The sequence below is a fragment of the Bos mutus genome, chromosome 16 (assembly GCF_027580195.1).
Source record: "Bos mutus isolate GX-2022 chromosome 16, NWIPB_WYAK_1.1, whole genome shotgun sequence".
Classification (NCBI taxonomy): domain Eukaryota; kingdom Metazoa; phylum Chordata; class Mammalia; order Artiodactyla; family Bovidae; genus Bos; species Bos mutus.
This window is the reverse complement of record NC_091632.1, coordinates 49,857,648-49,883,574: the sequence shown is the minus strand read 5'-3', so window position 1 is coordinate 49,883,574 and position 25,927 is coordinate 49,857,648. Positions and strand designations below refer to the sequence as shown.

Here is a 25,927-nt window from a genome sequence, read left to right as displayed (position 1 = left end):
GATCATATTTATTTGTTTATTCAATATACTAATTTTTTTTTTTAAACAGGACATTTTGCTAGATCTTTTTAAATGATCACCAGTAAATAATCCAAGGGTTTGGGGGCAAACAAAAGAGAAGAAAATGGCCTTAAATAATAAAGTTTACCGTTTGAACGTTAGGCTCTTTCATGCTGGAAGAATGAAGTCCATTGGTCTTTCTTCAGGTAACAAGATTTGTTTTAAGTGTACACAGGGAAATAAGGAAAATAGGAGTCACATTGCATGGGCCTCATGAAGGAAAGGAAGCATTAGAATGCCAGACCACACAGAGACTGTTGTTCAGGAGCTGGGTCACTTAAGGTTTGGTGTAACTTGAGCAATCTGGTCTCCTTATCCACTCAGCAGCGCATCTGTTAATTTCTGTCCCAGTGTTTCTCTGTGCTGCTGGCTCTGCTACCCTTTGCCACCTTCTTTCTCCTTAACAGATTCTGCCTGTTCAGTCCTTTGTCTTGCTGTTCCCTTTGTCCATGTTTTCGTTTGTTTGTCTGTTTCCTTCCTCCCATTTTTAAGTGCTAACTTTTTTGAATGTGCCCCGAGTCCCCCAGAAGAGTCACTAGTGGATTCATAGTCACCTTCGCCCCTGGAAGATCTTTCATGGGCACGTTACCTGGCTTCTTCTGAGACGTGGGTCCACCCAGGTCAGTCTCTGTGCCAGGATGTCATCATCATGTAGTCAGGAACATTCGGAGTAGAGCACTTTCTTCTTTGGTACAATACCTATTGGACTTTACCTACTGGACTTTGTAGGTTTGCAAAGCTGTACTCTCACATCCATCACATAGTTTGACCCCCGTAATAACCTTGTGAGTAATTATTATTAGTGTGGCCATTTTACACATGAGGAAACAGAGAGTCAAAGAAATTAAGGGGAAAACTCCAGGTCATTCAACCAACAAATGGTAGGCCACACTTAATTCCAGGTTTTCTGACCCCAAAGTCTTTCCAGACACCAGTCAAGAGGAGAGAAACTGGGAGAAAGGCAGGAGGAACAAGGTAAGAAATAATGTGGGAATTAAATAACTGTTTTAGAGGGTGAAAACATTAGTTGGGTGTGGGGGAAGTAATTGCAAAGATTGAAAACTGGTGGTTTAGTCACTAAGTCATGTCTGACCCTTGTGACCCCACGAACTGTAGCCTGCCAGGCTCCTCTGTCCATGGGATTCTCCAGGCAAGAATGCTGGAGTGGGTTGCCATTTCCTTCCTTCTCAGGGCATCTTCCCAACCTAGGAATTGAACCCAGGTCTTCTGCATTGCAGGCAGATTCTTTACCAACTGAGCTACGAGGGAAGTTCAAGCTTAAATACCTAAATTAGACCTGGACTATATCTATGAAGTGCCAGGAGATGGTTGGGTCCAGTTTTTGCCTCTTCTCACCCCTTTTTCTGAAAAGGGTTAGTATACTCCAATCTGTATAATTATGACTTGAAGAGGAGTGTGGGGAGGAAGACCTCCTGGAGCCCCAATTTCCCTTTCCAACCTGTACATTTCAGGGGCCAAAATACCTTAATAAACAGTGCTGTGATGAACATTGGGGTACACGTGTCTCTTTCCCTTCTGGTTTCCTCAGTGTGTATGCCCAGCAGTGGGATTGCTGGATCATAAGGCAGTTCTATTTCCAGTTTTTTAAGGAATCTCCACACTGTTCTCCATAGTGGCTGTACTAGTTTGCATTCCCACCAACAGTGTAAGAGGGTTCCCTTTTCTCCACACCCTCTCCAGCATTTATTATTTGTAGACTTTTGGATCGCAGCCATTCTGACTGGTGTGAAATGGTACCTCATAGTGGTTTTGATTTGCATTTCTCTGATAATGAGTGATGTTGAGCATCTTTTCATGTGTTTGTTAGCCATCTGTATGTCTTCTTTGGAGAAATGTCTATTTAGATCTTTGGCCCATTTTTTGATTGGGTCATTTATTTTTCTGGAGTTGAGCTGTAGGAGTTGCTTGTATATTTTTGAGATTAGTTGTTTGTCGGTTGCTTCATTTGCTATTATTTTCTCCCATTCTGAAGGCTGTATTTTCACCTTGCTAATAGTTTCCTTTGATGTGCAGAAGCTTTTAAGGTTAATTAGGTCCCATTTGTTTATTTTTGCTTTTATTTCCAATATTCTGGGAGGTGGGTCATAGAGGATCCTGCTGTGATGTATGTCAGAGAGTGTTTTGCCTATGTTCTCCTCTAGGAGTTTTATAGTTTCTGGTCTTATGTTGAGATCTTTAATCCATTTTGAGTTTATTTTTTTGTATGGTATTAGAAAGTGTTCTAGTTTCATTCTTTTACAAGTGGTTGACCAGATTTCCCAGCACCACTTGTTAAAGAGATTGTCTTTAATCCATTGTATATTCTTGCCTCCTTTGTCAAAGATAAGGTGTCCATATGTGCGTGGATTTATCTCTGGGCTTTCAATTTTGTTCCACTGATCTATATTTCTGTCTTTGTGCCAGTACCATACTGTCTTGATAACTGTGGCTTTGTAGTAGAGCCTGAAGTCAGGTAGGTTGATTCCTCCAGTTCCGTTCTTCTTTCTCAAGATCGCTTTGGCTATTCGAGGTTTTTTGTATTTCCATACAAATTGTGAAATTCATCGCAGCACTGTTTATAATAGCCAGGACATGGAAGCAACCTAGATGCCCATCAGCAGATGAATGGATAAGAAAGCTATGGTACATATACACAATGGAGTATTACTCAGCCATTAAAAAGAATACATTTGAATCAATTCTAATGAGGTGGATGAAACTGGAGCCTATTATACAGAGTGAAGTAAGCCAGAAGGAAAAACACCAATACAGTATACTAACGCATATATATGGAATTTAGAAAGATGGTAACAATAACCCGGTGTACGAGACAACAAAAGAGACACTGATGTATAGAACAGTCTTATGGACTCTGTTGCAGAGGGAGAGGGTGGGAAGATTTGGGAGAATGGCATTGAAACATGTAAAATATCACGTATGAAATGAGATGCCAGTCCAGGTTCGATGCACGATACTGGATGCTTGGGGCTAGTGCACTGGGATGACCCAGAGGGATGGTATGGGGAGGGAGGAGGGAGGAGGGTTCAGGATGGGGAACACATGTATACCTGTGGCGGATTCATTTTGATATTTGGCAAAACTAATACAATTATGTAAAGTTTAAAAATAAAATAAAATTTTAAAAAAAGTAAATAAAAAAAAATCTCAAAAAAAACCCCAAAAAACAAAATACCTTAATAGCTATTTAATCTCTTTGAAATATGATGAGAAGTCAGCACATCAAAAAAATCCCTAATATCTAATGTGAAATAATTTATCAAGTTACCTTTCCTCTTAGAGAAACTATAACAGCTGTAAAGAGAAGCAAAGAATCCTGAAAGATAAATAGGTTAAAGCAACATTTGCAGAAAGCCTCATTGGGCAATGGCAAGGAGGACAGAGGTGGGAGTAGGCAGGGTAAAGTGAGGGGAAGCAGGGACAAGATCTTCAAGCAGTGTCCACAGGCACTGGGACCTGTATTCTTTCATTGATTTAAAAATAAAATTTTATCCACGACAGTGTTCCATCATTTGGCATCACATAAAATGTTATTAATGCAAACCTCTGAGAAGCAATTAAACTGAATTAAAAAGTTAACATTAGAGTCCCTTACATTGGAAAGGGTTTGCTGAACATCTACTGACAGGAAGTTGTGTTGAGATGCATTAGTCTTTTAATTCCCTTCTTATTAAGTGCATTTACAAAGAAGCAGGATGCTTACTGCTCTAAATGTCAGCAGCACCTGCTGCACCTCAATTTTCTCAATTAGAAAATTTAGGATCCGACCCACTGTAACCAGCTGATTCAGTGATGTTTTTGTTGGTTCCAGGGTTATCCTATGAAACAATGCCTGGGAAATGGGAGTTTCTTAAGACTTCTTTAGATTTTAACCTTTCAAATAAAAATAAGTGATTCAGAAGAATCAAATGATCCCTTTTGTCCTAAGCTTCTTGTCTTGATAGCTGACCATGCTTGATGAAATTGTCTATTAAATGAGAATCATTCTAATTAATAGGAGAAGATTTTCTCTTAGACTAGAAAATTAACACCAAAAGGGCAGAACAAATGTTTGTGAACTTCGGTTCTGCACTAAGTAATTTATGTATCATCTGACTTGTCAAGTTTTGGTTAAAGAACAAACTGTTCAAGGATCCAAACTCTTCTTTTCAAAATTGAGACTTCCCCTCATCTTTCCCTAAGATGTATCTTATAGCTCATGTTTCCCTGGTGGTTCATTGGTAAAGAATTCCCCTGCCAATGCAGGAGACATGGGTTCAATCCCTGATCCAGGAAGATCCCCTGGAGAATGGAATGGCAACCTACTCCAGTATTCTTGCCTGGGAAATCCCATGGAGAGAGGAGCCTGGTGGGCTACAGTCCATGGGGTCGCAAGAATCAGACATGACTTAGTGACTAAACAACAACAACAATAACAAATCTTATAGCTCATCTTCCCCTTGAAGCTTTTTTGACATCCTCCATACCTTAGGGTTTTGTTCTAGTTCTAACAAATAAAATTTCAAGACCATTCTCTTATTCTTATCCAACCTCTTCTCCCCTCCTCCAATTGCTGGCTTTTTTGATGGGATGTCTATTAGATATCCTTGTGGAGATGCGGAGTGGACAGGTCAATGTTCTGAGTTCAGGTGAGAGGTCTGTGCTGGCAACATCCATTCCAAAGAGAGGAAGTGGATGCCTAAATAGATGGGGCATGATTGCCACTCACTCCTTGAAGTGTTGTTATTTGGCTTTTGTGATGTCATTCTAGCATCCTCTCTTGGCTCGTCCCAGTTTTCCTGGAAGACTTCGCTTCACCCATCATCTCCTTTAGTGGTATTCCACAAGGTCTTCTTTTCTGTATTTATCACACTTCTAATGTCCTTAACCACCATTCTGCTCCATCACATAATACTCTGACACTCTATTTATCTGTCTCTATCAGCTGAGCTCCTTAATGGTAGAACTGTCTTTATAGGCACCGAGCAGAGCATCTGACTATGGTGGGCATTTAACAAATGCTTGAGGAATGAATGAAATAATTTATTCATTTAGTTTCTTGTCCTACAAAAACAAGTAAAACCCAATCATGTTTGCCATTTCAGGAAAGGGTCATGGTGAATAAGAACAGGAGGGTATCTTCCCATGAGATATTATTATAAAAATGATAAGGTACTCAGGCTAGTTCCCAGGATCTTTTTTACTCAAAGTAGGACAATAATTATACCATTTCATCTATATCTAGTGTGGTGCATATCATGGTTACTATGAGAAAATGTACTTAGAATTCTAAGCCACCAACTAGGAAACATTTGCTATATAATTTCCCCCTAATTAGTAGTCTCTCCACTGTTGGTTCTGTTCTTAGTGTTTTATTTTGTTTTAACTACAGAGCTATTTCTTTGATTCAGGCCTTTATCCCTAATGCACATAAAGTCATGGATCAAATGTTGAAGACAATCAGATAAAAGACAGTAGCACAAAAGGCACAGGGCTTAATGCTCAAATGCCCTAGAGAAACCTGAACAGACCCACTGAGGAGGAGAAAATACACGAGAAGGAAGGCAGTAGATGAGTAGGTGTCTGCTGAAAATAGACCTTTATCTAGATCCTCTCTAAACCTAGAGAAAGAGCAGAGATGGCCAAAGTGGGTGTTGGAGACCTAGTTGAAAAATGATGGATGATAAGTGTGCACGTGTGGGGGGCTTCAGCATGTCTCTCACGGGATAGAATCAGCTATTTTGTGGTGTTTTAGAACTCCTTGCAGACAGCCGCCTAGAGGTCATTTAACATTATTTAGCTCCTTAGCTAAATTAACTGTACTTCTCAGCTATACTTGAAAGCTGTGTCAAGGTAGAAGCCTGCTCTCTCTGGGGGAAATCCCACTTACTTTGCTGTGAAGCAATGAGAAGCGCTCAGATTAACTGTTCCCTCTCGGTGTCAGGTGTCTTCTAGAAAAACAGGTTGTTTTTCAGAGTGCTTCCTGGCCCAGCTCCTGGGTGACCTCGGATACACAGTAAGCATATTGATTCTTCTACAGAGTATTAGTATAGCATTGTGTTTGTGTGTATTTGTGTGTGTGTGTGTGTCTGTGCGCACACAGTGGGTGGTGGGTGGAGTATTCCCTTGTCCCCATCATCAAAAATAAGAGGGACAGGAAAAATCTGCTTCTAAATTTGAAAAAGTGAGTATTAAACTTTATTCCAGTGCCTGTCTACAATAACCTAAGGCAACTTCTTCCTGGATTCTATCTGTACAATACCACATGTGCGCATGTGCAGTTGTGTCCAGCTCTTTGTGACCCCATGGACTGGCTCACCAGGCTCCTCTGTCCATGGGATTTCCCAAGCAAGAATACTGGAGTGAGTTGCCATTCCCTTCAGGGATCTTCCTGATCCGGGAATTGAACCCACGTCTCCTATGTCTCCTAGATTGGCAGGCAGATTCTCTACCACTGGGCCACCTGGGAAGCCTGTACCATACCACAGAGAAGGTCAAACTACTTCTCTCTGATTTCTCCATCAATAGGCAATGTTATACCGGGCTCAGAAATTACACTGCTTGACACAGGGGTTTCCTTTCGCCCAGTTCTCAGAAGGGAGTTCAGACCTGTTGCCTGTCAGATGCAAGAAGGAGGGTGGTCCCTTCCTACCTCAGGCTGATGCCCAGGAGCTGAAATGACCGGGAAAAAACAAGCAGTTAAGATGCTGAGAACTGACTGAAGGAGAAGATACACAGACTGGCTGAGGATGCACTCAGGTTGCCTAGTAGTCATATCCAGATATTTGAAGAGTCATTGGATCATATAGAAGAGCAAGAGTAGAGTTATTATTGCTCCAAAAGCTGAGCAGAGGGACCGTTGCCACAGCTGTGGCAGTTGCAGGGGACAGATGGTGCCGTATGAGAAATCACTCTGTCAGGACTGCTGCTGCCATTCTAGCGGGCTTTCTGTGTTTAACCAGAGATGGGACGAGCACCAGCAGAGTGGTTGGTGGGACCATCCTGGAAAAGGAGGACCTCAGGGCTTCTAGGCTCCTTCCCCTTGTCTTGTTTTCCTTACCTTTTCCTCTGGGTACCTTGGAGATAGTTGCTATCTTCTACCTTGTGGGAACTAGAGTGGAGCATCCTACATGCTCTGAACTCTGATGGTTTGAGCTTTACAAGCACAGAGTGCTACAGCTAGGCAATGCTTCTGGGGGCTTTATTATCTTTAGTTTTGAACAGTTCGATTTTTGGAGCATTGTGTACAGTCCTCCGAGGACGTGGTCCTTCCTAGGTGTCCTGAAGGTGACCTGTGGTGACAGGGTGCTGTCAGTTGCTCCTGCCTCCTCTCACCTGGGCTCCGCCTTTTTGTGTGCCCAGCACCTGGCTGAGGAAATGAGCAGGAGAATGTATTAAACAGGTGTTTGGCAAACGCGAGGCAAGGAAGCAGGGCCAGCCCTTCCCTGTCCAAAAAAAAAATGTTTTTCTAGTCTGTCTGGATTTTCATGTGTAATCCACTGTGGAGGAAACTGAGACCATTCTTAGCAGCGTTCTGCATCCCCTGTGTGCTCAATGAGGGTGGTGAACCATGAACTATGCCCCTGCCCTGTGGTGCTCAGGGTTCTTCCTGGAAGCCTGTGCCTGGGGAATTTTGGGCAGCTACTTGTGTGCCAATGACCAGATCCACCTCTCCCGTACACTGATTATACTCCTCTGGTTCAAGTTATCCAGCCCCAGGACATTTATCAGTGTTTAGCAGTGAGAGTCCCGGTTCCTTTGAAAAGTGCCAAAGCTTCGTCATAACAGGGCTTTGTGCCCACTTTCTCCTCTCTCCTTCCCTGGGAAGTATGGAGATCCCATCTCCTATCTGGACCCTTCCAATAGTGAGAGTCAAGTTAGGTCATTCAACCTGGGAGACATAGTCTCTGTTCCCACATTCCTTGAATGCCTTTCAGTAGAGGCCAGCCCAGCTGGGCTGCTTCTACACCTTCTACACCTAACTGAGGCCAGTGCTTCAGCCAAACGATGGGCAGAGTTGGCTAGTCGTCATGTCTACACCATCCTAACTGCAATGCAGAGCGTCTACTACTTCGGGTTCCAACCATATTCTAGAAGACAGAAGAAGATTCGAGTTCCTGGTGTAGCCCTTAAGAAAGAGATGTGCAAGTGCAAATTTGATGCATGAAACGGGGTACTCAAAGCCCTGTGCGCTGGGACAACTCAGAGGGATGGGATGGGAAGGGAGGTAGGAGGAGGGTTCAGGATGGGGGGACACGTGCACCCGTGGCTGATTCATGTTCATATATGGCAAAAACCAGTACAATACTGTAAATTAATTAGCCTCCAATTAAAATAAACAAATATTTTTTTTTTTTAAAGAAAGAGATGGTTCAGGTATTCTCTCTCACACACACACACAGAGACACCTGAACAAATACACTCTCGCATATAGCGGGCTAAACTCTCACTGTCTCCCAGCTTTCTTTCCTTCTTGCCCATTCTTCTCTTGTTTCTAGCAAATAATGACATTAGCAAGTACTAGTAGTAGGTGTTTAGATGCTAAGTCGTGTCTGACTCTTTGAGACCCCGTGGTAGCTCACCAGACTCTTCTGTCCATGGGACTTTCCAGGCAAGAATACTGGAGTCTGTAGCCATTCCCTTTTCCAGGGGATCTTCTTGATCCAGGGTTTGAACCTGTGTCTCCCACATTACACGTGGATTCTTTACTGCTGAGCCACCAGGGAAGTGACATTAACAAGGAAGGCCACCAACTTTGTGTAGCCTGATTTTAAAGAACTAAGGCTTACATGCCTGAATGGACTGCTGATTTGATATATCTCTTTGACATTTAGGGAACCAAGTCCTGCAGTGAAAAGCAGTTTGGGTAAAATGCAGAAGACATTTGGGAATGAAAGCGTCTGTTGGTGAAGATCTGAATCTTACTTTATGGAAAGGAGGTTTGTGGTTGAGGAATGACTTTTCTAACAAGGGGTGAGAGAGCTAAGTTTCTTCTCATACTGGAAGTGGTACAAGTCATACCAGGGCAGTCAGGCCCAGAGTTACTAATAATTCCCTAACCCTTACTTCTGAAAAGTTTGTTATTTGTTTTGTTTCTCTTTGTTTTTTCCTTAGCTTTCAATGTTTCCTGAAAGTGAAGTGAAAGTCTTTCAGCCATATCCGACTCCTCGCGACCCCATGGACAGTATTGTCTATGAAATTCTCCAGGCCGGAATACTGGAGTGGGTAGCCTTTCCCTTCTCCAAGGGATCTTCCCAACTCAGGGATCAAACCTAGGTTTCCCACATTGTAGGCAGATTCTTTACCAGCTGAGCCACAAGGAAAGCCCAAGAATACTGGAGTGGGTAGCCTATGCCTTCTCCAGTGGATCTTCCCAACCCAGGAATTGAACCAAGGTCTCCGGCATTGCAGGCAGATTCTTTACCAACTGAGCTATGAGGGAAGCCCTAAGGTTTCCTGAAACAACCCTAAAGAAACTTCCAAAAGTTATAATCATTTACACAATGATAACAATAATGATTGTTGATCACTTGCTATATGACAGGCAGTGCATCAAAGACTACATTGTTATCTCATTGAATTTCCACAATGCATGTGGGGTAGATACAACTGATATCCCCAAATTACAGATTGAAAAAAAAAAGGGTCTGAAGAGGTTAAGTGACATTCCTGAGGTCACGCTCCTAGTTAGTGGCAGAGCAGAATCAGACATTTTGATCTTCCAAATTTCAGACCAATGTTCCTTCTATCTATTACATTTTGGCTACTGTCAGTCTAGGTATGGAGGAGATGGTGGTAGCCTTGAAAAATTTTCTAATTCAAGAAGACACTATGGAAAGGTGCTCTAGCTCTGACTTCTTCAATGGCAAGGAACGTATTTCAAAACAATAGGGGTTTTCATAAGATAAATGACTTCTAAGACTAGTGAACTCATTTATTCAACAAATATTATTGAAAACCTATTATGCAAAAGGTATTATTTGAGGAGCTGAAGATAATAGTGGAGAAAAAGTAGATAATTCCCTTCCTTTATAAAGTTTGTATTTTACTGGGAAAAAATAGAATGATAAGTATTTTTTTAAAAATTATACAAGAATTAAAATAAGTCAGTGGGTCAGTGGCATACAAAGGGACTAGGAGACAGCAATTTTTCTTTTTTTTAGAAATTGATATATTAATTTATATGGAAAAACAAAGGATTCATAATAGTCAAAGCCATTTTTGAAGAAGGATAAAGTTTAAGGCTTTTAACATTGCTAGATTTTAAGACTTGCTATATAAAGTTGCAGTAATCAAGACAACATGCTGCTACTGCTGCTGCTGCTAAGTCGTTTCAGTTGTGTCCGACTCTGTGCAACCCCAGAGACGGCAGCCCACCAGGCTACCCCATCCCTGGGATTCTCCAGGCAAGAACACTGGAGTGGGTTGCCATTTCCTTCTCCAATGCATGAAAGTGGAAAGTGAAAAGTGAAATTGAAGTCACTCAGTCCATTCCAACTCTTAGCGACCCCATGGACTGCAGCCTACCAGGCTCCTCCGTCCATGGGATTTTCCAGGCAAGAGTATTGGAGTGGGGTGCCATTGCCTTCTCCACAAGACAACATAGATTCTATATATTTCGGAGCGGGCAGTGGCACCCCCCTCCAGTACTCTTGCCTGGAAAATCCCATGGACGGAGGAGCCTGTAGGCTTCAGTCCAGGGGGTCACTGGTTGCTCAGTGGTAAAGAATCTGCTTGCCACTGCAGGAGATGTGGGTTTGATTCCTGAGTCAGAAAGATCCCCTGGAGAAGGAAATGGAAACTCACTGCAATATTCTTGCCCTGGAAATCCCATGGGCAGAGGAGCCTGGTGGACTACAGTCCACAGGGTCACAAAAGAGTCGGACATGACTTAGCGACTAAACAACAACACCTAAATACATAATGATGTAGATCAATGAGAATAGACTAGTGTCCAGGAATAGAACTCGCATATATATGGTCAATTCATTTTTGATAAAGGAGGCAAAGCAAGTCAGTGGGGAAAGGATAATCTTTATAACAAATGGTATGAGAACAATGGATATTTATATGTCCCCCAAATCCTCACATCTTACCTCATATTAAATATAAATATAAACTTGATATGGATCATCAGAGGCCTTAAATGTAAGTGCTAAACCTGTATAACTTTTAGGTAAAAAGCTAGAATACCATAGTGACCTTAGGTTAGACCAAAGAGGCTGGATCCCAGTATGTGAAGTGCAGTGAAGAATTGGATATGAGTGGAGAAGTGGTCAGGGCTAATAATGTTTAATTTATTTGTCAAGAATATTTCATAAGGTCATCGAATCCTTCCACAGAGAGGTATGAAATGTTTAGTTCTCTCTTGGTTTATTTTTTAAAAAGGTCATTCTGACTCTTGTTTGGAGAAGGCTTTTTAGTAAGGTCAGTGTGTGAACAGGAGTTCAGAAATGAGGCTCGTATAGTAGCCTTGCATGGAAAGTGGATGTGTTCCTGAACACAGGATGTATTCAGAGAGGAGAGGTGAATGGACTTACTGATGGTTGGAGGTAGTTGGCGATGGGGAGAGAGATAGGAATCAGAGAAGCTGCTGGATTTTGGCTTCAGCCATTGCTGCTTGGGGGTGGACTGATCACTGAGAAGGGCAAAAGACTTTCAGATATGTTGTTCTCTTTCTTTTTTATGACAATTCTTGAGAGGCAGTAAAAATATAATTTCTGTTTTACAAATAAGGTAGTCAAGTCTCCAGGAGTGTAGATGTGTTTCTATCCACACAGCTAATGAAAGGAAAGGCCGTGCGGAAACCTCGGGCTTGCAGATGCAGTGGGTCTGTTGCTTATTTCCCTACCAAATTGTCCCCCTGAAGTCAGAAGGAATCTTGTACACAAGCACTCTCCCCATTGCTGAGTACAGTGACACATCCTAAGTCTTCTCTGCTTCTATTTCAGGTTAATTTTCCTCATACTTACGACTTTGACACTTACACATCTTTCAGCTATTTCAGACGTCTATTCCTGTTAAAGGATGCACTGGCCCTATTTTTGGAAGCCGGATGACGCAGACGAAAGGTAATGCAGTAGGGAACCTTTGGCCCCTCTTAAATCACTGACTCAAATCATCACCAGATTACCAGCAATCCAAATAAGTACAGTCTAATGATGCCCACAAACATACCAGTAGGCAATTATACTCTTTTTTGATGTTTCAATAGTGTTTACGTAGTCGTAAACACTGTTTTTCCAGAAACATAGTTTTAGATATTTTTACAGACATTATCTCCACTACTTTTTGCAATAATGCTGAACAGTTCAGGTAAGTTAATTTCCCAAACATCTAGAAAGTGTCTGTTTAAATATTTGAATCCGAGTCTGTAAGCCAAAAGCTGTAAACTTTCCACCATAACACTGTTTATTGGAGGGAAGATATCCAATTCTGGTGTTCTTGTCCCTTTGACATTTAGTGCCCCCTTTTCCCTCCCCTGCACTAGCCAGGAATAGTGATGGAAAGCAGGCATAACCCTCCACAACTGGTTACTTTAGTAAAGAATTTATTATGTGGAAGCATCATAAAATTTTGTTCTTAGACTTTTTTTCTAGATCATGCCTTCAGCAAGGATCTTTGATCTTCTACAAGCGTGGCACCCATTCATTATTTTATTTATATGACCTCCTTCTCAACATTCCTCTTCACACATACTCTGTGAACAACTCTGTTTTTCCATGTAAGTGAATTAAAATACAATTTTACCAAGTGTCCTCATTAGGGATTTTTATAAATGTCCTGGGGATTTGCAAAATCAGTGATCTAGTGACTTTAGATTTAAGTCTGCAACACTGTCTCCTGACAGCCTTTCCAAAGAGGGCAGGAGGTAATCGATGCAAACTCTGTGGAAATTTGGTTAACAAAACTAACCCAGAGCAGCGTTTAACCCATGTTCAACAAGGAAGATCTAAGCCTTTGTATTTTTACTGGAAAACTAGTTTGGAATGTAGCCAACAAAATTTAAATATGGATTATTAAACATAAACCTGCTTTGGGATTTTGCTTGGCTTCATCCTCACTTAATGGCAATCAGCTGAGTTACACTGTATAGTTGCTGTTGTTTAGTGGCTAAGTTGTGTCCAACTTTTTCGGGATCCCATGGACTGTAGCCCACTAAGCTACTCTATCCATGGGATTTCCCCAGGCAAGACTATTGGAGTAGGTTACTATTTCCTTCTCCAGAGGATCCTCCCAAGCCAGGGAATGAACCCAGGTCTCCTGCATCGGCAGGTAGATTCTTTACCACTGAACAACCAGGGAAGCCCTTGCGTTATTGGGTAATGACTAACCCTAAACACTCAACCAGGCTGGGAGTAGGACATCAGGCTCTGGTAGTGAGAGCTAGATGGCGCTATAGTGTAATTGTCAGTTGCCCAGTTGCTATTTGGTCAAATAGTAGCAGTTCAGTTTAGTTCAGTCAGATCAGTGGTGTCCAGCTCTTTGAGACCCCATGGACTGCAGCACGCCAGGCTTCCCTGTCCGTAACCAACTCCCAGAGCTTACTCAAACTCATGTCCATCGAGTCAGTGATGCTATCCAACCATCTCATCCTCTGTTGTCCCCTTCTCTTCTCACCTTCAATCTTTCAATCTTTTCTGGCATCAGGATCTTTTCAAATGAGTCAGTTCTTCTCATCAGGTGGTCACAATACTGGAGCTTCAGCTTCAGCATCAGTCCTTCCAATGAATATTCAGGACTGATTTCCTTTAGGATAGACTGGTTGGATCTCCTTGCAGTCCAAGGGACTCAAGAATCTTCTCCAATACCACAGTTCAAAAACATCAATTCTTCGGGGATCAGCTTTCTTTATAGCCAACTCTCACATCTATGCATGACTACTGGAAAAACCATATCTTGACTAGACGGACCTTTGGTGGTAAAGTAATGTCTCTGCTTTTTAATATGCTGTCTAGGTTGGTCACAGCTTTTCTTCCAAGGAGCAAACGTCTTTGAATTTCATGGCTGCAGTCACCATCTGCAGTGATTTTGGAGTCCCCCAGAATAAAGTCTCTCACTGTTTCCATTGTTTCCCCATCTATTTGTCACAAAGTGATGGGACTGGATGCCATGATCTTAGTTTTCTGAATGTTGAGTTTTAAGCCAAGTTTTTCACTCTCCTCTTTCACTTTCATCAAGAGACTCTAGTTCTTCCCTTCCTGCCATAAGGGTGGTGTCATCTGCATATAAACAAAAGATCATTTGAATGTTGAGCAAATAGTATCAGCTGCCCAAAACAGAGTATGTTGAGCAAATAGAATCAGCTGCCCAAAACAGAGTTTGCCTGATAGAAAGGGTTCTGGAATAGAAGGTTTAACTCTGTGTTGCTTACATTTTCTCTAACTGCAGTATAATACAGCATAAAATGGAGAGCTTTTCTCTCTCACTTTCTTTTTGATACAGCCACGTGTAAGTGGGCACATACACAAATAAAACCTTGTTGAAATTCTTCTTAGAATAAACAGTTGGGAATCACTAGTCCTGGGCTGTCTGAAGGTTTCCAGAATGACATACACATCTATCCCATGTCCAAGATTCAGCTGTTGTTTTCTGGGTAATGACAGAGTGCTGAGGTTTTTATGGGTCAAATGTGAGATAATGTCAGGGCCTGCTATTTGAATGGCTTGTAATCTGGCAGGAAGGACAGTGGTAATTAGAAGGAGACATGGGAAGTTTTTCAGTTCAACATCTTACTTGGGAATGTTCGGAGTCCATTTAAAAAAAAAAATTTTTACTCCCACGTATTTGAGTCTACTTGCAAAAGTTAAGGAAAACCAGGAAAAAGTATCTGGGGTACGAAAGCTGGAGTTGTTGCCCATGATTGCATGTCCTTAAATAACAGTGAAAGATGCATTGAAACTGAAGGACTAGGAGACTGCCAAAATGGCACGTTTGAAGTGTGTACTTTCATATCACATGGTACCCTCTCAGGGGAGCTAAGCCATTTCACAGCCTTAGCTGTAGCCCTGGAGATAATGAGACTTTTTGCTTCCCACAACCCCACTTTCTTTATCCCTTTCTTCACAGCTTTCCAGCTGTCATAAATGTCATAAATACCTCACGTACATGGGCTACAAGAAGAACAGACTATATAAAGCATAGTGAAGTTTCAATTTCAGTGCTTGTGATTGGGCTGTTCATATTTTCTGTTTCTGATTTAGTCTTGGAAGATTGCACCCTTCTAAGAATGTGTCCATTTCTTCCATGTTGTCCATTTTATTGGTATACAGTTGTTCATAGTAGTCTCTCATGAGCCTTTATATTTCTGTGGCGTCAGATGTAACCTCTCCTTTTCCATTTCTAATTATACTGATTTGACTCCTCCCCGCCCCCTTTTTTTTGATTGAGTCTGGCTTAAGGTTTATCAGTTTTGTTTATCTTTTCAAATAACCAGCTTTTAGTTTCATTGATCATTGCACTTGGTTTCTTTGCTTCTACTTCGTTTATTTCTGCCCTGCTCTTTATGATTTGTTTCCTCTGTTAACTTTAGGTTTTAGTTGTTCTTCTTTGTCTAGTTGTTTTAGGTGTAAGATTAGGTTGTTTGAGCTTTTTCTTGTTTCTTGAGGTAAGATTTTATTGCTCTAAACTTCCCCCTTATTAATAGAACTGCTTTTGCTGTATCTCATACATTTTGGACTGTTGCGCTTTCGTTTTCTTTTCTCTCTAGGTATTTTTTATTTCCTCTTTGATCATAAAAATACATTTTAATAGATACTTCTATGATTTTCGACAAATGCATTAGAATTGTTACCTGCTATGCATTGTTAAAGTATTTTTATTCATTAATTAATTCACTTTATTCAGAAAATATTTATTGTGCATTAATCATACCAACCAGGTTCTGAGAAGAATACATGGCATGGTCCTTGGTCTGAAGAAAATTCTCATTTATTTCATATGAAATATTCAAATGAAGGACGATTCTATGGCAGCATTACTTTGAAACACAAACCTGCCAGAAACTTTCGTTTCAGTCATTCATTCAGTTCACTCCTTCAGTAAACATTTGTTGAATGTCTATCACATCTCTGTTCTTATAAATATATAGACAATAAAACATACCCCCCCCAAAGGGAATCAGAAATGTAAATTAAAACTTAAAATATGAAATGTCTCCTACTCAGTCTTCTAAAAACTTTTTATGAAAATTATGTATAGCACATATAGATTTCTGCTTTTACCTTTAATCAGTCTGTGCAGACCTTTTCTGTTTTTCTTGTTTATAGATCCTTGATGGAGTTAATAATCCTTGTCTGATGTATCCTATATTTCTAGAATAACTAGAATGTTATCCTGCCTATATTAATTGTTCAAAATAAGCATTTGCTCTCATTCTCATCCCCACTTAGCTAAGAGTTTTTGTTTATATACCCTTTTTCTTTGGAAGGAAAGATGCTAAAGCTGAAACTGCAGTACTTTGGCCACCTCATGTGAAGAGATGACTCATTGGAAAAGACTCTGATGCTGGGAGGGATTGGGGGCAGGTGGAGAAGGGGACGGCAGAGGATGAGATGGCTGGATGGCATCACCAACTCGATGGAAGTGAGTTTAAGTGAACTCCGGGAGATGGTGATGGACAGGGAGGCCTGGCGTGCTGCGATTCATGAGGTCACAAAGAGTAAGACACGACTGAGCAACTGAACTGAACTGAACTGAACCTTAAATTCCATCTTTGACCTATTTTGTCTTTATATTTTTATCAATTTTTTTCCCTACAGATTGAGGGAAAAAAAAAATAATTTTGTAGTTAGGCCACTGAACCTGCAAGGGAAGAGTCACGGAGAGCTGCTGCTGCTGCTAAGTCGCTTCAGTCGTGTCTGACTCTGTGCCACCCCAGAGACGGCAGCCACCAGGCTCCCCGTCCCTGGGATTCTCCAGGCAAGAACACTGGAGTGGGTGGCCATTTCCTTCTCCAATGCAGGAAAGTGAAAAGTGAGAGTGAAGTCTCTCAGTCGTGTCTGACTCTTAGCGAACCCATGGACCGCAGCCTACCAGGCTCCTCCACCCATGGGATTTTCCAGGCAAGAGTACTGGAGTGGGGTGCCATTGCCTTCTCCCACAGGAGAGCAGCAGAACTCAAAGTGAAATGGAAAAGGATTGAGTAGAATTAGAAATGAAGGAAATTAGTGATAAGAATCTGGGATGAAAGAAGAGATAGAGGAAGGTCACTTAAGTAATTTAGTAGGATGTTTTAGATCAAAGTTCAGTGACATAGAGAATTCTTAAACATATCTGCAAGGGTGAGGTAAAGAATCCAGAAAAAGGAGATTGGCCTCCTAACTGAGGAAGTCAGATTGGCAGAAGGGGTTAGCTTTGGAAAATGGAGCTCCTTTCTCTTTGGTTTAGGTGGGAATGAAGGAATGATGGACACAGGAATAGCATAACCACTGAGCATCTGGCCCTCTCAAGGCCGCACACCTTGTCTGTTCTTCAGTATAGGTGACCAGACACTGAGTGAGCCCTTCTGTAGTCCTAAAGTGCGACTAAAGCCCAGAGATAAAGAAAAAGGCTCTAAAGGCCCAACATTCTAGATTCAAGGATCTGCCAGATCCTTTCCTAGGCACCAGTTCAGATACCAGCTCTCCTATTACCTGTCTCCCCCTTTGCCAGTAGAAGATCAGAGGACTGCAAGCGGAGGAGGGCCACTCAAGATGACAGCGCACAGGGAGAGGTTCTGTCCTTTCCACCCACCCACCACGGAGGTGCTGCCCGCTCTGACGCAGAGGTAAACAAAGGCCAGGTTGTCTGCTAATGGGCTAAACAAGCATCTGACTCCAGCATTCATTGAGGGCCTCTTTCCTAGGAGTTTGAGGGATGTGCCCTGAAGCACATTCTTCCAGAAACTAATGCTAAGATGACCTCTTGATCCTAGTTCCTGAGAGGAATTGAAAACTAAGGAGCTAAGCAGGCATAACTGTGCAGGGAGAGAGAACAGGGATCTAGCTCCTGAATAAAGCAAAGCCAAATTTTCTTCATTAAAGACTCAGTGAGGGGCTTCCCCAGTGGTTCAGTGGTTGTGAATCTGCCTGCAAATGTAGAAGACACAAGTTCAATCCTTGATCTGGGAAGATTCCACAGGCAACGTAGCGACTAAGCCCGTGTGCCGCGACTACTGAGCCTGTGCTCCAGAGCCAGCGAGCTGCAACTCCTGAGCCTGTGTGCCCTAGAGCCTGTGCTCCTTACAAGAGAAGCCGCTGCAATGAGAAGCCTGAGCACCACAGCGGGAGGGTAGCACCTGCTTACTGCAACTGGAGAAAAGCCCAAGCAGCACCAAAGACCCAGCACAGCCAAAAGTAGACATAAATAAATAAAATTTAAAAAAAAAGACTCAATGAGCAGGAGGGAGAACAGGATGAAAGGGAAATCAATATAAAGGTGCTAGAGGCATTGCCTCCCTGTCAGACACTCCAAATTCATCCATCACAGTCATGCCCTGTGGAGTCAGGCTGTTGAGTATGCTGTCTTCAGAACACATAGCTGATTTCTGCGCCAAGCTGAGAATCGAATTTACCCATTAGAAATATTTTGATTAAGGAAGCATTAAGGAAAATGTGGTCTTACTGTAAAATAAAATAAAAGTTCATTGAAATCTTTAAAAACACCACTTGCAAGACTGAAATTAAAGCTTATGAGTTCAGCCTGTGTAGGACCCTGCATTGCTCCCATGGCTGCAGTGACTGAGGGTGCTGTGTTTTTAGGCTCTCTTGCCTTTCCTTTGTGTTTATCCCACAGGAAGGCACTGGCTCTGGAGTCAGACAGATCTGCAGGCAAATCTTGGGGAGTCCTTGACCACCCTGCACCTCAGTGTCTTTGTAAGAAGAGATAATGAGGTGAGATAATCTGCTAGCCCAGCTCATAGGGCTGCTGCTGCTGCTAAGTCGCTTCAGTCGTGTCCGACTCTGTGCGACCCCATAGACGGTGGCCCACCAGGCTCCCCCGTCCCTGAGATTCTCCAGGCAAGAACACTGGAGTGGGTTGCCATTTCCTTCTCCAATGCATGAAAGGGAAAAGTGAAAGTGAAGTCACTCAGTCGTGTCTGACTCTTCACGACCCCATGGTCTGCAGCCTACCAGGCTCCTCCGTCCATGGGATTTTCCAGGCAAGAGTACTGAGGTGGGGTGCCATTGCCTTCTCCAGCTCATAGGAAGACTTATCTAGTTAATGCCTGTACTTAGTATCTGGCAATCAAATCTCAAACATGAACTCTATGACTACAGGCATTTTTGTGCATTTTTGTTCCTGGAACAGTGCCAGGTACAAAGTAAGTTTCCAATAAATATCTGCAAGTGGACAAATGTCACATGGTTCTCAATAAGTGTTGTCTATAGCTGTATCTGCTACACATGTTAACATGTATAGTTATATTCACTCTTAAGCATTTGGGGCTTCCCTGGTGGCTCAGATGGTAAAACATCTGCCTGCAATGTGGGAGACCCGGGTTCAATTCCTGGGTCGGGAAGATCCCTGGAGAAGGAAATGGCAATCCACTCCAGCACTCTTGCCTGGAAAATCCTATGGACGGAGGAGCCTGATAGGCTATAGTCCATGGGGTTGCTGAGGGTCGGACACGACTGAGCAACTTCACTTCACTTTAGCGTTTAAGTCCTTTGAAAAGAAAAACATCTTTTCTTCTACTTGTGACTTTGTAAAATGTCTCAGGTGGATCTGGGCTCCTTGTATCCACCTTGCCCTCCTCCAAGCATAAATCTGGTCTTTCCTAAACCCTTTTTTGGATGTTTCCCCAGTTCTTACGTGAAGCCCAATATCCTTAAGGTGGCTTACAGGCACATGATTTGGCCCTTGTCTAGCTCTCATTCATCATCTTTGGCCCTCTGTTATGTAATTATCTCCTTCCTCAAACCTGCCTGTAGTAGAACAGTTCTGTGCTGGAGTTCTGTTGGACTCTATGGTTCCTCCAATGAGCCATATCATTTTGCTTCCAGGCCTTCAAATGTGCTATTACTTCTGCTCCCAATACTCTTTTCTTCTCCTTCATCTGGCCGTCTCCTACTCATTTTTCAAGATTCAGATTAAATGTTGCTTTCACTGTGCAGTTTCACTGACTCTCTAAACTAGGTTAGATAGCCGTGTTATAAGTCTTCATAACATTCTGTATGCCCCTTTTCTATCATTTAGCATTCAAGAACATTTGTCACAGTGGTATTCCTATCTGATAGAAGAGTCTCCGAGGGCCAGGATTTTGCTTCTCTTGTTCAGCACAATGTCCTTGAAGCCTAGACAAATGTGTGACACTCTTCGGGTGCTTACAGATATATTTGTAAAGAAATGTCAAATGAAGGACACATAAAGAATAAAGGCTCTGGAGTCAGGCATACTAGGTTCTGATTCTACCTTCAGCATCTGCCAGTCCTCTGATCTTGGCCAAGATATATGCGTGTGTGTGTGTGTGTGTGTGTGTGTGTGTGTGCTAGTCGCCCAGTCACATCTGACCCTGTGGACTCTAGCTTGCCAGGCTCCTCTGTCTATGGAATTTTCTAGGCAAGAAAACTGGAGTGAGTTGCTATTTCCTACTCCAGGTGATCTTCCTAACCCAGGTCTTCCGCATTGCAGGCAGATTCTTTACCATCTGAGCCACCAGGGAAGCCCCTGGGCCAAGATACTTACCTTTATAAAGCCTTAAATTTAACCTATATAAAATAAAGATAGTACAGCCAGTCTTACAGGTTGTTATAAAGGTTAAATGAATGCTGTGTATAAAATATCTCAACCAGTAGCTGGCTCATAATAAATGCTTAACAAAATTAATTTAACTGTTATGATTATCATTAATAATGTAAGCTGGCCTTGAAGATAAGCTACTTAATCTACCCATTCAAAACAAATAATAGTCAACAGATAATTAAGAATACCTCCTTCCTTTATTGGACTCCTTAATTATTCTCTGACATCAAGGTAAGCTAAAAAATATTTTTGGCTTAAGGATGGAAAAATCAACTGATAGTAGTTATTCCATTTACCAACACAAGTGATCACTTTGGAGCTTGGTGGTTCTCTTCTTGTATCTGGTTTACCATTTTTTATCATTAATGTAAGATTCAGATGAGTAGAAGACAATAGAGTATATATGGGCTATGCATTGTATTAGACCCTTCATACATTATCTCATGTACTAATTACTAGCAAATAAATAAAGAAGCCATGTGGTAGTTAAGAACATGGTCTTTACAGTCAAAGAAATCCGCATTGAAATCCCACCTCCATCATTAACCAACTGGGCCACCACGGACAAACTTGAAGGATAGGGCGGGCACGTAGTGTCCTATAAATGGTTATTATGATTATATTGTAAATTTATAATTGAAAAAAATACTTTGTAAAATTTGGTAGACATTTGCAAGGCTATATATATATATATATATATATATATATATATTTTTTTTTTTTCCAGAAGAATTGCCTGAGTCTTCACAGAAAGATCTGGAGTTAAGCAGAGATGGCAAACTGTTCCAGGAAAGTTCTCATCACTTTGTCTCTGGAATATTGATTCCCCCTTGTTACTTGCTAAAGAGCCAGGTTTCTTGAGAGAGTCTGAGCAGGCAACTGCAGTTAGAAATTAGTGCAGATATCATTTTAAGGTAATTTGAATATCCTTGTAAAGGAGAAGTTGTCCAGGTAGATCACTGTCTTGGGAGAAGGAAAATAAAATGATAGTCACGTGGGAAAGAGGCAGGAAATAGACAATAATTCAGTAGAATTCTTTAAATGTGATTCTGGTTGTTGTATTGCTGGGAAACGGCAACTCAGCAATGACTTAAAAGAGTCAGTACTTTGGAAACTTGATTGTATTGATTGCACTTTCTTTGATTGTATCCTCTAGTAATTTAACCAAGAGATGCTCCACTGGTTCACTGTGCGAAGACAAAGTACCAGAGATGAAAACCAAATGATATGATTATCACAAGAAGCAAGGGATCAGGGCAGTGGTCCAAGAAGAAGGTATAATCTTGCCAGGTATATAAAGAGGTTTTCTAGGCTCTTGGGTTGAAAGGTCTTCTCAGTTCATTTCTTTTGCTGTATTCTGTTAAAAAAGGAATTGACTGATTTTTTTTTTCATCTGTATTTAAGAGGAAATGAAAAGAGAAAAGAGAAGAAAATCAGGGGAAAATTATGTAGAGAAATGGTAGTGGGAGGCAGGAAAAATGTTCCATGGTTGTTTGTAGCCACTCTTCAGTGGGTTTGCAGAAAGAAAGCATTAGAAAGACCTATAGCTCTGTCTTCCTTGCTAACCTCCCTTTTCCTTAAGTATAGATAGTTCTGAACTATCCTTGTTATATTCTTTCAGAAAGGGGCCTTGGTCTTTGCCTAGTGCTATTTTCATGCTGGGTGTCTGGTATAAGGTAGATCAATAAATGCAAGAGTGTGTCTGGCACACCTGTGATCAGGGTGCATCTTGACATCGGCTGTGATCACACATCACAACCCCAAATCTATTTTTATAGATCAGCTTTTTAGAAAGCACAAAAGATGAGTAAACACTCTAAATTAGATTATGAGCACTCAATATTTAATCAGCTTTTGTTTAAAATTACCAACATCCTGACATGTATCTGAATAATTCTTTTTTTTTTAGGAAACATAATTCAAAAAATGTTCCCTTTATGAATGAAGATGAGTAAATGAATCTTGCTGAAAATTCTCAACAGTTAGTGAGAGTGAGTTCTCTGCTGTCCTCATATATGCTGGTGGTCACTGTAGTTTTAAATTACTAAGATTTTTAAATCCCATTTTAAATGTGTATTCAGTTCAGTTCAGTCACTCAGTCATATCTGACTCTCTGTGACCCCATGGACTGCGGCATACCAGGCTTCCCTGTCCATCACCAACTCCCAGAGCTTACTCAAACTCATGTCCATTGAGTCAGTGATGCCATCCTACCGTCTCATCCTCTGTCGTCCCCTTCTCCTCCTGCCTTCGATCTTTCCCAGCATCAGGGCATTTTCCAATGAGTCAGTTCTTTGCATCAAGTGGCCAAAGTATTGGAGTTTCAGCTTCAACACCAGTCCTTTCAATGAATATTCAGGACTGATTTCCTTTAGGATGGACTGGTTGGATCTCCTTGCAGTCCAAGGGACTCTCAAGAATCTTCTCCAACACCACAGTTCAAAAGCATCAATTCTTTGGCACTCAGCTTTATTTATAGTCCAACTGTCACATGCATACATGACCACTGAAAAAACCATAGCTTTGACTGGATGGACCTTTGTTGACAAAATAATGTCTCTGCTTTTTAATATGCTGTTTAGTTTGGTAATAACTTTTCTTCCAAGGAGCAAGCATCTTTAAATTTCATGGCTGCAGTCACCATCTGCAGTGATTTTAGAGCCCAAGAAAATAAAGTCTCTCACTATTTCCATTGTTTCCCCATCTATTTGCCATGAAGTGATGGGACCAGATGCCATGATCCTAGTTTTCTGAATGTTGAGTTTTAATGTATGCTATTAAGGTGCTATTGCCACATGCTGTGATGACTAACACCTTACATTGATTGGGTTATTTCTTTACTGCATCTGTTTTTGGACTTTTTTTCTCCATTGAATCCTTTAAGATAGGTAAAATTTAGCCATTTTACAGATAAAGAAATCCAAGTCTCAGCAACATTAAGTGGCTTTAGTTTGTACTACAATATAGAGAATAAAGACTTGACCTCTGTCTCCAGTTGAGGGCAGCTCTGAAAAGGTCATCCAGCTCTAGAACTCTTGTAGGGTTGGCTTTGACCTTTGCTGTTACTACATCATGGTTCTCTGACCATCCCTGTTTTCTACAACCCCAAAAGTGTTGAGAACACTCAGCAGTAAACTTCTTGCATCTGAGACCCCTTTCTAGGAAACCTGACTTGAGATGGAAGGGAAGGGAATAATGCACAGTAACATTTCATGAGCACTTAGTATGTATCAGATTCTTTTCTACAAGTTTTACATTAATCTTCACTAAACCAGGTGAGTAGATACTCTTATGATGCCCATTTAGAACTGAGGAAATTGGGGGACAGTAAAATTAAGGAGTAAGAAATGGTTCACAGTTGCCATGGGCGAAAGTGTCAGGATTCAAAACTCAGGCAACCTGAGGGGCAGCAGGGAATAAGCATGGTCATCAAAGAGGGAGGTAAAAGGAGAGAGTGGTCAGGGAAGTAAGGGGAGAATAGAAATGGGGCAGCATTAGGGAGGCAGGCAAAGGAGAATTGCAATGGGCAAGGGATAGTGGGGAGAATTGGGGCTGCAAGAATCTAAGAAGGATTGAGGAAATGCCTTATGGTTTCTCCGAGTGTGAAGTCAACAAAGTCAAAATTATTAGACTTTTTAAAAAGGCATATGTTTCCTTCACCAAATACTCGAGGCAAAAAATTTCTCTAAGGCTCAAAAAAAAAAAAAATTAAAATTCTGATCAAAGTCTTATAGGATTGGGTGAGATCTTTGTTGTCATTGCATCATGGTTCTCTGCACATTTCTGCTTTCAGCAACCCCTCAAAAGTGTTGAGAACACTCCCCAATAAACTTCGTAAAATCAAATAAAAACTGATAAAATCAAATCCTGGGGAAGATGGGAAAGAACAAGGACATGAGACTGTCTTCTGGTCCCACTACAGTTGGAAATCACTCAGCCTCTTTTTGTAAAACTAAGTATTCTCACTGTCTGTGACCCAGCAACTCTCCTCTGAGACATACACCTTGAGAAAAGTCTGCATTTATACCCTAGGAGATATGTAAAAGGATGCTCATTGTACCCCTGCTGCAAAAGCAAAGAATTGGGGACAATGACAATATCCATTAATAGAAAATGGCTAAATAAATTTTGGTATAGTTCTGTACTGAAGTGATATACATCAGTGAGACATGAATGAACTGCAGGGATATACACAGCAGGTATGAATCATGGCACACATAACACTAGGTGAAATCAGTGTATTGCAAAATAAAAATAGTAGTACTTATAAAGCACTTGGGCTTCCCTGGTGGCTCAGAGGTTAAAGCGTCTGCCTGCAATGCGGAAGACCTGGGTTCGATCCCTGGGTTGGGAAGATCCCCTGGAGAAGGAAATGGCAACCCACTCCAGTATTCTTGCCTGGAGAATCCCATGGACGGAGGAGCCTGGTGGGCTACAATCCATGGGGTCGCAAAGAGTCGGACATGACTGAATGACTTCACTTTCACTTTCGTAAAGCACTTACTCTGTATAGTACACTGTCTTAATTACTTTAGATAAGTTATTTCATTAACCTTCACCAAGACCCTAAGAGGTAGATATTATTATCATCACCTCTATTTCCTAGAAATGAAAACCAAATCCCATAGAGGTTAAGTAAATTGCCTAGGTCCCTCATATACTAAGGGGCATAGAGCTAGAATCTGTACACAGGCAGCTTAACACCAGAATCTATATCCTTATCAATCTAATAATCTGCTTTGCCATGTAGTATGATAACATTTTTTAATAAAGTTTTAAAATAAGCAAAACCAAATATATTATGTGTGAATGTATATATTATACACACATATTTATCCACATGTGATACATATGTAATGTACCTATAATATGTATGTACATATGTATTTTATATGGCTATATCCATATGCAAAGGAATGATGAACTCTCAACTCAGGACGTTGCTACCTCTGTCTTGGGGAGACAGTGGAATAGATCAGGGAATGAGAGTATAGATAGATAGCACAGTGTTGGTAATTACTAGTTCTTAAGATAATAGTGATTTTATGGTTATTTATTTTATTATCCTGCTTCATAACCTTTTATACTACATAAACACAGCGTGTGAGTTATGCCTGAACTATTACATTAAAAAAGAACCCTCTGG

General features: G+C 41.3%; 1 long non-coding RNA gene across 2 annotated transcripts; it reads left to right on the top strand.

Moving 5' to 3' along the window:
• The first annotated feature begins 449 nt into the window (after nucleotides 1-449).
• LOC138991282 (uncharacterized) lies at nucleotides 450-25,496 on the top strand. Of its 2 annotated transcripts, XR_011467306.1 has the most exons (10): nucleotides 450-1,035; nucleotides 8,892-8,996; nucleotides 12,009-12,128; nucleotides 12,644-12,781; nucleotides 16,487-16,641; nucleotides 17,710-17,824; nucleotides 18,832-18,929; nucleotides 21,509-21,695; nucleotides 21,938-22,071; nucleotides 22,691-25,496. It is a non-coding gene; the product is annotated as an uncharacterized lncRNA (long non-coding RNA). The 2 variants fall into 2 exon arrangements; XR_011467307.1 differs by lacking the exons at nucleotides 16,487-16,641; nucleotides 17,710-17,824; nucleotides 18,832-18,929 and having other exon boundaries at nucleotides 21,938-25,496.
• Nucleotides 25,497-25,927: the final 431 nt, after the last annotated feature.